Here is a 16971-nt window from a genome sequence, read left to right on the forward strand (position 1 = left end):
AGAAGACCCCTATACTATTGACGACACCTCCAACCGTTATGTCATCAGCAAATTTACTAACCCACCACATAACCTCCTCATCCAAGTCATGTATAAAAACTACAAAGATCAGAGGCCCAAGAACGTAGCCCTGTTGGATCCCTCTCAACACTGTCCTCCAAGCAGAATACTTTCCATCTACAACCACTGTCTTCCTTCAGCCAGCCAGCCAAGTCTGAATCCAGATAGCCTAATCTCCCTGTATCCCATCCTTCCAGACTTTATGAATGAGCCATCAATGGGGAACCCTCTCAAATACCTTGCTGAAGTCAACATGCACCACATCCACTGCTTGACCGTAGTCAACCTGTCTTGACACCTCAAAGAAATCAAGAAGATTTGTGAGGAACGACTGCCCTTTAGTCACACTATGCTTTGCCAGATAGTCATAAATCCTATCCCTCGGAACTTTTTCCAAACTTTGCTGACCACAGACATAAGACTGACTGGTCTCTAATTGCCAGGGATTTCCCTATTACCCTTCTTGAAATAAGGAACAACTTTCGCCTCCTTCCAATCCTCCGGTACGACTCCAGTGGAGAGTGAGGAGGCAAATATCATCACGAGTGACTTTAAAACCTCCTTTCTTGCTTCCCGGAGCAGTGTAGGATAAATCTGGTCTGGCCCTGGGGACGTATCCATCTCAATGTTTTCCAAAATTGCTAGCACATCAACTTCATCAATCTTGACCTGGTCAAGACTGATCTGGCCCAGCTACTCTAAGTTTTCATTTACAACACGTTCTCTTTGCTTGGTGAAAATCGAAGCAAAAAACTCATTTAGGGCTTCCCCTATCTGCTCAGACTCCATGCAGAAGTTCCCTACGCTATCCCTGATCGGCCTTACCTTCTCCCTGATTATTCCCTTATTCCTCACGTATGAGAAAAATGCTTTTGGATTCTCTCTAATACTTCTTGCCAAGCCTTTTTTCGTGCCCCATCATGGCTCGCCTCGTTCCATTTATGAGCTCCTTTCTAGCAAGACTGTAATCCTCTAAAGATGTGCTAGATTCTTGCTTCCTCCATCTTCCGTAAGCTGCCTGCTTCTTTTTGTCGAGAAGTTTCTCTGTTCTCATCATCCAAGGTTCCTTAATCTTACCCCTTCTTACCTGTCTCAGAGGAACAAATTTGTGTATCACTCGCAACAACTGCTCCTTAAACAGTCTCCACATATCTGCTGTGCCCTTTCTGTGGAACAATTGCTCCCAGTCTGTACTTCCCAACTCCTGTCTGATAGCATCATAATTTCCTTTTCCACAATTAAACATCTTCCCTCGGAAACTGCACCTTTCACTCTCGCAGACTATGCTACATGTGAGGCAGTTGTGATCACTTTCAACAAAGTGCTCTCCCACCGTGAGTTCTGACACCTGTCCTGGCTCGTTGCTGAGCACCAAATCCAAAATAGCCTCTCCCCTCGTCGGTCTATCTACATACTGAGCAAGGAAACGGTCTTGAACACACCTGACAAAAACGGCTTCATCCACACCATCTTCACTTAGGAGGTTCCAGGCGATATTGGAAAAGTTGAAATCACCCATAACAATAACCCTGCTACGTTTGCATTTTTCTAGAATCTGCCCGCCTATGAGATCTTCAATCTCTCTACTGCTATTAGGTGATCTGTAGAAAACCCCCAAATGCCGTGACTGTTCCCTTGCTGTTCCTAAATTCCACCCATACTGACTCAGGAGACAACCCTTCCTCAACAACCTTCATTTCTGTAGCTGTGACGCACTCTCTGATTAGCAATGTTACACCCTTTCCTCATTTTCCACCCATCCTGTTCTTTTTAGATAAAATTAGATTACTTGCAGTGTGGAAACAGGCCCTACGGCCCAACAAGTCCACACCAACCCTCCATAGAGCAACCCACCCAGAACCAGTCCCCTACATTTACCCCTTCATCTAACACTATGGGCAATTTAGCATGGCCAATTTACCAAAACTGCACATCTTTGGATTATGGAAGGAAACCGGAAAACACCCACGGGGAATATTTGCAAACTCCACACAGACAGTCCCCTCAGTTGGGAATTGAACCCGAGTCTCTGGCGCTGTGAGGCAGCAGTACTAACCATTGAGACACTGTGCCGCCCCGAAACATTTTTAAACGTTTTAAACCCTGGAACATCAAGCAACCATCCCTGCCCCTGTGAAACCTACATCTCTGTTATGGCCACGACATCGTAGCCCCAAGTACTGATCCATGCTCTAAGTTTGTCACTCTTATTTCAGACATTCCTTGCATTAAAGTAGACACACTTCAACTTATCCCTTTGTTTCATCGCGTGAGAAACCTTCCTGAAAGATTAAATATATCCTGTCACTGTCCCGTCTGCAACTAACCCCCTCTCAGACATGTGGTCTTATTCCTACCCCCCTGCCAAACTCATTTAAACCGGCCTGAACCACACGAGCATACCTCCCAAACAGGACATTTGTGCCCCTCCAGTTCAGGTGCAACCCGTCTTTCGTGTATAGGTCCCACCTTAACCAGAAGGTATACCGATGGTCTAGGTAACTGAAGCCCTCCCTCCTGCACCACCCTCGAAGTCACGTGAGAAGCTGCATTCGCTGACTATTCCTCATCTCACTAGCTCGTGCCACTGGTAGCAAACCTGAGATCACTACTCTACTCGTCCTGCTCTTCAGCTTCCAAACTAACTCTCTGGAGTCACTTTTCAGATCCTCACTCCCTTTCCTGGCTATATCGTTGGTGCCAAATGATCTGGTTTCCACAGCCTTCTGTGGTAAGGAATTCCACAATTTCACCACTCTGTGGCTAAAGACGTTTCATCTTTTCTCCGTTCTAATGGGTTTTCCCTTTTCTCTACGCCTGTGTCCTCCTGCCAGTGCCAACGTCCTCCCAATTTTGTCTGTATCCAGATCATTCAATATTCCGTAAGTTTCAATTAGATCCCCCCTCATCCTTCTAATCTCCATCGAGTAAAAACCCAGAGTCCTCCAATGTTCCTCATGTGTTAAGCTTTTCATTTCTGGTGAACCTTCTCTTGACACACACCAAGTCTAATACATCCTTCCTGAGGTATGAGGCACAAAATACTGGAAATGTGGTCTGATTAGAGCCTTAGAAAGCCTCAGAATCCCCAGCATTATATCCTACTCCTCTCAAGATGAATGACAACATTGTATCTGCCTTCTTAACTACTGACTCAACCAGCAAGTTTATCTAAGGCGAATCCTGCGCTTGGAATCCCAAGTCCCTTTGTTACTCAGATTTGTGATTTTTTTTCCCATTTAGTAAATAGTCCATGCCTATATTCTTCATAAGAAAGTGCATGACCTCACACTCTCCCACATTGTATTCCATCTGCTGCTCCTTTTCCCACTCACCTCAACTGTCGAAATCTTTCTGTAGGCTCCCTACCTCCTCAATATTAGGTGCCCCTCTACCTATCTTTGCTTCATCTGCAAACGTAGCCAGAATGCCTTCTGTCCAGCCACTCAGATCATTAACCTATAAAGTGAAATTTTGTGATCCAAACACTGACTCTTGTGGAATACTGCTAGTCACCGGCTGCCATCCTGAGAGAGACAATTTCTTTCCTCACTCTGCATCCTGTAAGAGAGCCAACCTTTTATCCATGCTAGTACCTGTCCTCTGACACCATGGGTCCTTATCTTACTCTGCAGCCTCCTGTGGGGTACCATATCAGAGGCTTTCTGGAAGTTCAGATCAGTAACTCTCTCTGGTCCAACCCGTCGTTACCTCCTCAAAGAATTCTCATTATCTTGAGAGCAATGTAGGTAATTGAAATGGGGAGCAATCAGAATGTCAGGGTCATTCCTACAGACAGAGTGGAGATGTTCATCAAAGCAGTTTCTGTTTAGCTCAGTAATGTAAAGGAGACTGCATTGTGAGCGGCAATGACAGGAGATTGGATTGAAAGCGTAAAAGTGAAATGCTGCTACACCTGGAAGGTGTGTTTAGAGCCTTGGACAGTGAAGAGGGAAGAGATGAATTGGCAAAAGTTGCAGCTTCTGCATTTACATGGGAAGGTGCCATGGGGGTGAGGGGAAATGTTCGGGGTAATGGAGCGTGCCACAGAAGGAATGGTCCCTGTGAATTTCTGACAGTGGACGGGAGGGGAAGATGTGTTTGATGGTGCTGTACTGCTGGAGGTGGTGGAAGTGGCGGAGGATGATTCTGTGAATGCAGATTCTAGTGCAGCAGGAAGTGAGGACAAGGGGAGAACTATCATTGTTCTGGGAAGGAGGGGACGGAGTGAGGGCAGAAGTGAGGGAGATGGGACAGACACAGCTGAAAGCTCCGTCCATCAGATTTAGGGGATTTCTCGTTTGAGAGAAAAGGATGACATGTAGGAAGCTTCCCAAAGGAACGTGGCATCATCGAACAGAAATGACAGACAGGGAAACTGGGAGAATGGAGTCACCCTCCGCTGATCATGTGTTCAGCACCAAACGTAGGTTCCCCCTGAATGATTGAAAAGAGCCAGGCATTTCAAATGCAGATTTATGTCATATACCTGGTCAAACACGGAGTGTGAAAATAGACACAGATGAAGGTCAGCAGATGTGTGTGTATGTGGGGGTGGGGGGTTGGGAGGGTGAAGGTGTGGGAACATTTAAGCAAGTACTGATTAATAACTCTCAGTAATGTTTGGCTCTGGTGAAAAAGAAGATGATATGAAGATGTGAAGATGAACCACCCTTGATGCACAAAGGCCTTGAAGGATACTGATCAATCACAAACTAAAGAATTCAGATTGGTGAGCTCGAGCGTCGGCCACATTTGTGAAGTTTACTTTTGGAACAAGAAGCAGATGGTATAAAACAAAATACAAAGAAAAAACATTTCAAAACTGGCAAGAAATATGAAAAGAAACTAGCCGCAAGAGTTTTCCGATATCGAATAAAAAACATTCATGATGTGTGTGTGACCCTTGGAAGGAAGGCAGGAAAGTATATGTGGGATACCTGGAGGATGTGACTGGGGAACTGGTTTCAGGGAACAGGCAGAGAATTTAAAACAGTATTTTACATCGTTCCTCACAGGGGAAGGCACGAAGAGTTCCAATATTATAAACAAAATTGAAAGTTTTGTACTGTCTCTAACAAAATGAACAAAGCTTTTCTCAAACAGAAAAGACCAAAGGTAAACAGCTCATCATCAATTCATAGCTTGTTTTAATAGAAGTGGTTACAGAGTGACTGGCGGCACTGTGTGAAATATTCCATAACTCTCGGGATTACAGGAGTGTTCCAGTGAAACTGGCGAAACTGCAAAGTGGCGCCTGTCTTCAAGAAGAGAGTGAGTCTTCAAGTGTTTAGGTGCTCCCTTTGTCTGAATAGTCGAGCATATTTGAGAGGCTTAATGGCCTCATGATGCACTTTCATCCTGAGTGATATATAAAAAAAGTAAAACTCTACTCCTTCCTCTGATGCGTTACATGCTGGGGGATGAACATTTTGCTGAAGTTGAATTATTTTGAAAATTATCTGGAACATTGTACAACCGACATCATCCAGAGAATTCTAGAAAGTGCACTCATAAGAACATTTTATAACCATGTGGGGGTATTGCATAGGTGTGTGTGTGAGAGAGAGAGAGAGAGAGAGAGAGAGAGTGCTGCATTGCAGTGGTGAGAGTGTTGGAGCCTTATTCTGGGGAAGGCGCTAACAGATATACAATGAGTGTGAGAGAGTAGAGAGAATACGGTCACGCTTATCCTGACAGAACGGGGAAGGTTATTGATGCTTTTCCTGTATTGCTGGACTTTTCTTCGGACCGCAGATACTGCACTGAGCTGGGTGGTGTGCTCAGAACATGCTCTGGGAAGAGAATGGTCCCCCTCCGTACTAGAACAATCACCAGGACCTCCGTGCCGCTGTCGACAAGCTGTGGTGTAATTTTCCCTTATCTGCCATGCTCGGATAAACTGTGCAGGGCAGCTCCAAACTGAGAAAGCTCAACCGTGTGCCCATTGGCCTTTTAATAATGGCAGCAGTACCAGGGATCAATGAATATCCATGGGCATCCGGGCGATAGTGAGCACTGCCAGCCATAATGGGTGGGAAAATCGGGCTGGCGTTGAATGAGAGGGACACCATGGGGTGGAATGGGTAGTTAATCAGTTGTGTTCGATAAGATAACACCAGGAAACTAGCTCTGCCTCGTGCAGATTTTCCTTCAGTCACATTCAATGAAAATGGCACTGAGACAAATTATTGTACGATTCAGCCCAATGAGTCGAAGATTCTGCTGATCCTACTCCCAGTTACAACGCTGCAGGACAATTGCTTATCCAAAACTCTCAATCACCTTAACTTACACCAATATCCTGCTCACCCATCATTCCTAGAAACAGTGGCTTATATTGCAAGATGCTATCGAAATGTTCTCATTTCACAATTTTTAATCCTACCATCAGATCCTTCTCTGAAATTCTCTCTTAATCTCCCCCTCTCTTTTAACCAAGTTCCTCCCATTTGTTGGTATTTAAACTGATTCCCCCGCCATCTCTGTCTGGCAGTGAATTTCACACCCACAGCACTCCTGTGTCATGCCACAATGGAGATATGGAGCTGTAAATGGAGAGGTGCTGCACATCCTGTCACTTCCAGCATGAGCTACAAGTTTCCCCACGCTGGGCAGTGATCTATCATAGTGTTACATAGCAATTCAGCGATTGGTGCACACAGCTGCGTATGCTGGGAAGGTAACTGCTCCAGATTAAAAGATAAATTCACTGCTATTCACTGCACAGCTCCCCATGCTGCACAGATATCCAGTCCGTGTGTATAGAACAATGCCTTTGTGTGTTCTGCACAGCGCCCTGTGCTGGACAGATCATCGAGTCCAAGTTTATAGATCAGTGCACTGTTGGACACAGAAGTAGTGAACATGTGAGCTCTAAACAGTGTTCGATCCTGAACTGATTGCTGAGCAGTACACTAGCCTGGTCTACGCAGTGCTTTATGTTGAGGAGGTACCTCATCTGGGCTTGTACGGGTCCGGGCTGGATCTGAGAGGTGGGTTGGGTATCCGATATAATTCCTGACATGATTATCACTCCTCCAGCTCGGCCCATTCCGCTGGTAAATGTGAGGTGCTGTGTTTGAGATAGAATTTACTTTGTCGAAATATTCGACATTAAGCAAAACACAATTTATTCGAAGACTGTCGATAAAAGACAACAAAAGGAAGAGGAACTTGCTAAACTTAATTCTGTTGGAAAACTTAACAGAATAATAGTTTATTTAACTACTATACAGTAACTGCTCCAATATGGTATCATCGGATAAGCACACAAATGTCAAAAAACAAATGCAGGAAACAGATTGTCTGACATGCAGTTCTCCAATCCAGGAGGAAAGAACATCAAAAGACACTTCAGAGAGAAATCTCAGAGACAATGTGTAGCACCCGGGAGAGATTTACTGCCTTCCAACCCTGCTGAGGCTCCAGCAATAACTGGCGAAAGGTAAAACTAAGAATCCTGGTTCTGCAAGAGTTTGACCATCACTCCACAGGACAAGGCCGCGGCTGCAAGAACATAAGGAATGGACTGTATTTACATCGTCTATGGCTCTGTAGGTGTCTCTTAAAAATGCCTAAACCCACCTAAGCCATTTAATGCTGGACAGACAAAAGTCAAAGTTAAACATATATAAATAAAGCAAAAACATGCAGCAGGCCTGGTGATCAGACACAGACGGCCTCGGGAGCCCAGCAATTCCTATATTGCCAAAACACAGCAGAATCATCGAGCTTGTGAAGAGAAAGAATTATGTCTCTCCTTTACCTCGATGTTTACAACTGGAGATGTGCCATTAGCCCAATAATCATCGATATCAAAATCCCACACAACCAAGTATTATTGTGATATATCAGAGTTGCCGTGAAATGGGTTAACTGCAGCTGTTTGTTCAGTGACTGTGATTAATATCAGTCTTCCTGGACCTAACTGGGTCACTGGAGGATATCGCTCTTCCATAATTAGGGACTTCTTTCAACTTGTTATGCCATAGTATTCGGCGCAGAGTCAACCTCAACAAGATTGGGATCAGCAGCTGCAGAGAAAGAGAGAGAGATCAGAATCTGAGAACATTAGAATGTTCCAACAATGGATTTTAATCTGAGAACATTAGCCTGGAATGTTCCAACAATGGATCAGAATCTGAGAACATTACACTGGAATGTTCCAACAATGGACAGGAGTTTATCCTCGGGTCTTTACTGGCTTTCTCAGGATTGGCCATGGTTACAGTTGCGGATACGAGCCGTACTGATGATTATTCAAGCTGGGTACTATCCCATCCTCGCTATCATTGGTGTGCCTGGTACGTCTATCTCTATCAATTCTATGAATGATGCTGAATGTTATTGCTATTCTGGTTGATTATATTTAACAAAAACATAAACTTTCAGTCACAAACGCCACTTCATTCTCATGCATTTCCAAACTGCTTACTCATAAACATCTGAGAAGGTAAAAGACTGTTCGGAACCTTGAGTCTCCTCTTTACCGTGAACTGTTTTATATCTCCATATTCTCTCTGTCATCAAACCTGCCGACGCCCCCCTTCATAATATCCCCAATCTCCAGACTTGCCTGAGTTCTGTTGCTGACTTCGCCATCATGTACCCCTTCGTTAACGACAGATTTTGTGGCTCCAGTTCTCTTCTGACCTCTCCTCCAGTTACAAATATTTTGACCACAAACGTGTTCTTTTCTCTACAGTTATTTCATAACAGGGACTCTTAAACAGAGTAATAATTACACTGACTGTGTAATTCAGAGGCGCAAGTCATGACTCTAAAAGCATTGTCAGAAATCCTACCACAGCCGATGACTAAATTTAAGTTCCAATATCAAAAATTGGAATGAAACCTACTTTCACTCATGGCAAGCATAAACCATCAGGATTTCTTTTCTTATTTAATTGATAAGCTTTGGTAAAGAAACCTAACATTATTGCACTGTCTGAACTAAGTGTCACCTCAGATCCACAACAATATGGTTGCCTCCATATTGCCATGACAAATGGCCGCGTGGTCAAGGGTAGTTGTGATGGACAACAAATACTGCCCTTGCCAGTGGTTCTGGCATCCCGCGAAACAACAACAACACCAAATGTGGATGCTGGCGATCTGAAATAAAATTCTCCACCGTCTGAAAGAATGTTGGAGAATCTCAGCAGGTATGGCAGTCTGTCGGAAAAAAAAACACAAATAACGTTTCGAGTTCAGTGAAACTATCAAAACTGAATGCAACTGAGAAATAATATTATTATATCAGGGATGGATGGAAGGGTGAGCGGGAGGTTTGTGTCGAATGGATAATGTCCAGCAAGAGAGAGAAAGTGAGAGAGAAAGAGAGAGAGAGATTGAGAGAGAGAGAGAGAGAGAGAGCAAAAGCAAGCAAAAAGATTGCTGATGATGGACTGGAAGGAAAACAGAATGGGAAGTTATTCTACCATTTCCCCTTTTCACACATTCCTGAATATCATATTTATTATGGGATGTCCCTGCTTACCGTGAGTTATGTTCCCTCTATCTCTCGTCTCTGAGTGTGGTGATCAACTCCATCAGCAATACTTATATCGCTGAGATATAGAGAAACGTAATGTTCCATTGTCAACTGCTTCTTTGGAGAGAGGAGCTGTTACTGTGCGACTGTGTGAGATGTAAGAGCTTTCTCAGCCAGGAAGAGAAACTGAGGAGCTGAAAAATGTATTGCTGGAAAAGCACAGCAGGTCAGGCAGCATGAAAAGATCAGGATAATCGACGTTTCGGGCATGAGCCCTTCTTCAGGAAAGAGGAAAGTATGCCAAGCAGACCAAGATAAAAGGTAGGGAGGAGGGACTTGGGGGAGGGGCGTTGGAAATGGAATAGGTGGAAAGAGGTTAAGGTGAGGGTGATAGGCTGGAGAAGGGGTGGGGGCGGAGAGGTCAGGAAGAAAATTGCAGGCCTGGAAGGTGGTGCTGAGTTTGAGAGTTGGGATTGAGACAAGGTGGGGGGAGGGGAAATGAGGAAGCTGGAGAAATCTGAATTCATCCCTTGTGGTTGGAGGGTTCCTAGGCGGAAGATTCTTGGTAGTGTGGAGGAACAGAGGGTTCTTGGGGTCGGTGCCCACAGACTCCTCAAAGTTGCTATCCAAGTTGATTGGGTTGTTAAGAGGCGCATGGTGTTTTGGCTATCAGTTGCAGGGGGATTGAGTTTAAGAGACACGAGGTTATGCTGCAGCTCGATAGAGCCCTGCTCAGACCGCGCAGGGAATATTGTGTTCAGTTCTGGTATCCTCATTATAGGAAGGATAAGAAAGCTTTAGAGAGGGTAAAGAGGAGATTTACCATGATGCTGCCTCGACAGGGGGCAGGTCTTATGAAGAAACCATGAGGGAGCGAGGGCTTTTCTCACTGGAGGAAAAAATAGATGAGAGGTGACTTGATAGAGGTGTACAAGATGATGAGAGGCATAGAACATAGAACATTATAGCGCGGTACGGCCCTTAGGCCCTCGATGTTGCGCCGCCCTGTCACACACAGCTGAAACCCATCCCACCTACATTCTTCCATGTCCGTCCATTTGCCTGTCCAACGACGTCTTAAATGCACATAAACATGGCGAATCTATGACAGATGCAGGCAAAGCATTCCGTACCCTTACTACTCTCTGAATAAAGAAACTGCCTCAAACATCTGTCTTATACCTATCTCCCCTCACTTTCAAGTTGTGTCCCCTCGTGTTTGCCGTCCCCATACCTGGAAAAAAGAGAGAGTGATTGGCCAGAAACATTTTCCGAGGGCAGAAATGTCTATCTCTAGGTGGCATAAATTTAAGGTAATTGGAGGAAGGTTTAGGGGAGATATCAAAGGTAGATTATTTACACAGAGAGTGCTGGGTGTGTGGAATGCACTGCCAGCGGTGGTAGTAGAGTCAAATACTTGAGGGAAACTTAAGAGACTCTAGGGTAGGCAATGGAACAAAGTGAACTGAAGCATGTAGGTTAGTCTGATCTTAGAGTAGGGCAAACGGCACAACGTCGAGGGCTGAAGGTCCTACCTGCATGCATTCATGTAGAACTCTGAGCTCAAAAACTGCATGAATTCATGTAAAACTCCGTTATCTCACTTTTTAGATTAGAATCAATATAAACATCATGGCATAGACAGACAACACAGGGTGCACCACTTTCAACATATTGTCTAGCTATCACCATTATTAACAGCTAACCTGAGAATGCAATTTTTTAAAACAAAGTTTTGTGATTTACATATGAAAGAAGTGAAACTATCATGGTATTCAAACAGATTAAAGGCTTAACAGACAATCAATTTTTCAAAGTTTAATTTCAGTTAAATCACACTGTAAATTTCTGCTCTAAATTCTGTGTTAGGCTTGAGCACTTAACTATCACCTGATGAAGGAGCGACACTCCGAAATCTAGCGTGCTTCTAATTAAATCTGTTTGACTATAACCTGGTTTTGTGTGATTTTTAACTTTGTACACCCCAGTCCAACACCGGCATCTCCAAATCAGTATTGTTCTTTGTTCTGTGTTCGATGGAAGTGCTCAGGAAAACTTAAACATTAAGGGAGATTTGAGACTTGGAGCAGGTCAGCCTTGATCTTAGTGAAGGGCAAGGCAGGCTTCGGATGTGAATGTCCTTCCCCTGTTTCTGATGTTCTCCCAATCTGTTATTGGAAAGTTAGTAGGTGTTATTTTCCTGGAATGGCTTTTATGGAATGTTGCAATCAGGGAGACCAGCGGATTTTATGAGCCATTGCTGGGTGAGATTTGGGGGTTGTATTCACAGTGAATCTGGGTCTCAAACATGATCAACAAATGAAGCACAATTTACAGAGAGTGAAAGCTCTGTAAAAAGAGATGAGCAACCTCTTTCATATCCAGCCTGGGCCTTCCAATTACATTTTCCAAATCTCCCAAACCGTGTGGGACAGTCTCGATGGACGAAATGGTCTCCTCTGTTTTTGTGCACTATGTTATAACAGTAAGTGGACTCCAACTACTCCTGTCTAGCAGGCTAGAGGGATTGAATGGAACACAGAAACGTGGGACTGAGGTGCAGGAGTGGGTCATTAGAGAATTTGAGCCTTCTCCACCAGGCATTAAGATTGTGGCTGATCAGACTGTGGTCTCAGCCTCATCTTCCTCTCTGTGTCCCATTATCCGTGACTCACTTCTCTGTCAAATCTTTAACTAACTCAGCTGTCAATACTTGTAATCAGAGAAGCACCACAAACTTCTAGCGAAAAGAATTCCCATTCGAATGGCACTTTTGGAATTTTTCCTCATATCGCTGTGAGAATAAGAGAGTCATACAGAGTGTAATCAGATCATTTTGCCCAAATTGTCCTTGCCAATCAAGCAGCTTAATCCCACTTGCCACCTCCCTCTGAACCATTCCTATTTATGTACCTATCCACATACATTACAAACGTGTAATTGTACCCGCTTTCACCACTTCCTCTGACAGTACACCCACCAGCCTCTGTATCAAAAGTTTCCCCTCAGGTCCCTTCTAAGTCTTTGCCCTGTCACCTTCACCCTATGCAGTCTAGTTCTGGACACCCCTACACTGGGTAAAAGATCTTGCCTATTCAGACTGTCCATGCCCCTCAGGAGTTTTTAAACCTCTGTCATGTCACCATTCAGCCTCTGACAGGCCAGGAGGAAAAGCCTCATCCTGTTCATCATCTCCCTGTAGCTCAAACCCTCAGGTTCCAGGAAATCCTTGTAAAACTTTTCTGAAGCCTTGCAAGCTTAATAACATCCACCCTTTAGCAGAGTCAACTGACATGTACGCAGTATTCTTAAAGTGGCCTCACCTGCGTCCTGTACAAGCGCAGCACGTTATCTCAACTCCTATACTCAATGTTCTGACCGATTAAGGCAAGCATGCCAACCACGTTCCTCACCACTCTACCGACCTAAACTCAACTTTCAAGGAACTATGAATCTTCACCCGTACATCTCCTTGTTCAGCAACATTTCCCGGGCACTACCCTACTTTAACTTAGCAAAATGCAAAACCTCACAAATATCTAAAGTAAACTCCATCTGCCAGTCCTTGGCTCATTGATGTTCAATGACCCCGTTACATTCTGAGATAATCTTCTTCACGGTCCACTGCACTACTTTGGTGATGTTATCTGTAAACTTACTAAACATGCCACCGATAATCACATCAAAGTTGTTTATATCCGTGATGAAAAGCAGTGAGCTCAGCACTGATTCTTTCAGCACACCGCTGGCCACAGGTCTTCACTCTGGAACATAATCCACTACCTTCAATCCAATTTTGTATCCAATTGGCTAGCTTTTCCTAGATTACATATAATCTAATCTAAGTAATCTGTCGACGATGAGGTACCGTATTAAATGTCTTGCTGAAGTCTGTGTAAACAATGTACACCACAGTGTCTTCTTCAATCTTCTTTGACACCTCTGCATAATACTCAATCACATTAATTAAACATGAATTCCATCACACAAATCCATATTGACTACCCCTAATCAATCGTTGTCTTTCTAAATAGATGTAAATCCTATCGCTGAGAATCCCCTCCAACGAACTCCTCGACACTGACGTTGGCTGATTGAGTCGATAATTCCATGTGTTTCTTTTTTTTGGATTATTGCTCCCTTTTCTAGCCCCACTCCTCCTCTGGCCACAAAAAATAATTATAACTAGGTTGGTGATATGGCCAATGTTAAAGTTCTCAGAGTGTGTCAGGGTCAGTGTTAGGAACAAGTTAGGCAGATTTATTTAGGGGAGAAAGTGAGGACTGCAGATGCTGGAGATCAGAGCTGAAAATGAGTTGCTGGAAAAGCGCAGCAGGTCAGGCAGCATCCAAGGAGCGGGAGAACCGCCGTTTCTCCTGTTTTATTTGTAGTCATCAAGTCTTACAGCATGGAGAGAGGCAGAGAGGCTCTTTTGTCCAAACTCGTCCATTCTGACTCAAATATCTAACCACATTAACCTCATTTCCCAGCACTTGGCGCATAGCATTCTCGTCCTTTCCTGTCCATGTACTTGCCCAAATGCCGCTTAAATATCGTTAATATAAATGCTTCAACCACTTCCGTTGGCAGCTCATTCGTTTTGTGTACCACTCTCTGTGTGAAACAGTTCCAATCAGTTTCCTTTTTATTCTTTCCCCTCTCACCTTAAAATGATGCCCTCTCCTCCTCGATCCCCAACTCTAGGAATAAAAAGGCTGGATCCATTCACCCTATCCATGTAAACTTCTATAAGATCCCTCTCAGTCTTCTATTCTCGAAATAAAAAAGGCCTCACTTGTCCAACCTCTCGCTATAATTCATACTATTGAGTTCTGGCAACATTTTTGTAAATTCCGTCTGCACACATTCCAAATTAAAAACATCTTCCTGATCGCAATGTGACTAAAACTGACACAGCACTACAAGTGCAGCCTCACCAACTTCCTGAATAACTTCAACATTACTTCCCAACGGCTCGCCTCCATGTCCTGACCGATGCTTGCTTGTGTGGTAAAACCTTCTTCATTACCATGTCTAAATATGATCCCACTTTCATAGAACGGTGGACCTAAACTCCATGTTCCCTCTGCTCAACTACACTCCTTAAGGTCCTACCAATCACCACGAAACTCCTACCTTGATCTAACGTTGCCAAAATATTCATTGGCCCACTTCTCCAGTTTGATCAAGATCCTGCTGCAATATCTGATATACTTCCTCACTGTGCATGATACCACCTATTTCAGTGTCATCTTCAAGTTTCCTAATCATGCCTTGTACCTTCGCAAGAACATCATTGTGATAGATAACAAACAACAATGGGCCCAGCACTGACCCCTGAGGCACTTCATATGTCACAGGCCTCCAGTCCGAGAGCATCCTTCCACTAGTACTCATTGCTTACAATCATGAAGCCAATTGTGTGTCTAATTTGCCAGCTCCCTCTGGATTCCATGCGACTCTAATCTTCCAGACCAGCCTATCAATGGTAACCTTGTCAAAGGCCTTACTGAAAACTATACAGAATATGTCTACCACCCTACCCTCATCAACATTCCTGGTCATTTCATCAATGACCTCAAACAAATTTGAGAGGCATGATCTCCCACTCACAAAGCCATGCAATCTTTCCAGTCTAAAAACAACCATTAATAATAATTATTAAAATTAATAATAACAAACTAATAAATAACAATAAGATGACATTTTCCATGGATAATAAACTATCCATGGTATGTGATATTGGAACGTGTATCATGGTTGAAGGGCAGAATAGAGTTTGTACCTGTGTCATTGAACTGTATCGAAAAAAGCAAGGTTGGCAATGTGATTCAGTGGCTAGTACTGCTGCCTCATAGTGCCATGGATCCGGGTTTGGTTCCAGCTTCGGTTGACTCTCTGTGTGGAGTTTGCACATTCTCACTGTGTTTGTATGTGTTTCCTCTGGGTGCTCCATTTTCCTTCCACATCCAAAGATGGAAAGCACAGGTGAATTGGCCATGCTAAGTTACCCATAGTGTCATGTGCATTCGTCAGTGGTAAATATAGGTGTGGTCTTGTTGGGCCAAATAGTCTGTTTCCATACTGTAGGGAATCTGTCAAAAATATTATGTCTAAACAAACCTTATCTTTCCAAATGTATGTATATCTCATCCCTCAGAGACTTCTCAAGTTACCTAGCTACCACAGATGTTAGGTTTCCTCGTCTTTGGATTCCAGATTTTTCTTTGCTACACTTCTTGAATAATGGCACAACATTTGCTAATCTCCAATGTTCTGGAACCTAAACTGTAGCTACCGATGATACAAAAATCTCAACCAGGGTCCCTGTAGTTTCTTCTGTAGCCTCTTGCAGTGTTCTTGGATGCATCTGTTTAGGAGCAAGAGATTTATCAACCTTCATACATTCTAATGCATCCAACAAGTCTTCTCCTGTGATATTGACTCATCCCAAGATAAAACTACGACCTTTGTTCACCTCCCAAATCTTCATATATTTCTCCACGGTTAAGGCAGAAGAGAAATATTCATTGAGAATCTCACACATCTCCTATGGTTCTAGACATGCATGTCCACTTTGGACCTTGTGGGGTCATATTCTCATTTAGTTATTCCTTTCACTTTAATATACGTAATGAACCTTTTTGGATTCACCATAATCTTCTCAGCCAAAGCTATCTTGTGCACCCTTTTCGCCCTCCTGATATCCTTCTTCAGCAAATTACTGTATCCCCTGTATACCTCCAGGGATTCCCTTGATCCCAGTTGCCTGGACCTGAGCCACGCCTCCTTTTTGCTGGTCGAAGCCTCAATACCTCCTGACATCCATGCTTCCCTCTTCCTGCGAACCTTGCCCTTTACCCTCACAGGAACATATAGACCTTGAACCCTAGACGTTTCACTTTTAAAGGCCTCCCACTTGCAGGAGATCTCTTCGCCTGTAAACAAACTCCTCCAACCAATCCCTACAAGCTCCTGTCAAATTCCATCAAAATTTGCCTTGTCTCAATTTAGAACTTGAACACCTGGATCTGTTTTGTTCTTTTTCATAACTTTTTAAAAATTAATATAACTATGGTCACTAATCCCCGAGTGCTCCCTCATTGTCACTACAGTCACCTGTCCTGCCCTCGTTCTGAGAATAGGTCAAGTCTTGACACTTCCCTAGTTGCACCCTCTACATACTGCTTGAGGAAACTTTTCTGAACATACTTAATAGATGCACCCCGTCTCAGTCCTTAATTCTATAGCATTCCCAGACTATGTTTGGAAAATTAAAATCTCCTACTAATGCAATCCCATTGGCCCTTCAAGTCTCCCCAATCGCTCTACATATTTTTGTTCCGCTAATTTCTCGTTTACTATTTGGGGGCTTATGGAAAAACACAAATAATATCACCATTCCCTTCTTATTT

The sequence above is a fragment of the Hemiscyllium ocellatum genome, unplaced genomic scaffold (genome assembly GCF_020745735.1).
Source record: "Hemiscyllium ocellatum isolate sHemOce1 unplaced genomic scaffold, sHemOce1.pat.X.cur. R7, whole genome shotgun sequence".
In the NCBI taxonomy this organism is placed as follows: Eukaryota; Metazoa; Chordata; class Chondrichthyes; order Orectolobiformes; family Hemiscylliidae; genus Hemiscyllium; species Hemiscyllium ocellatum.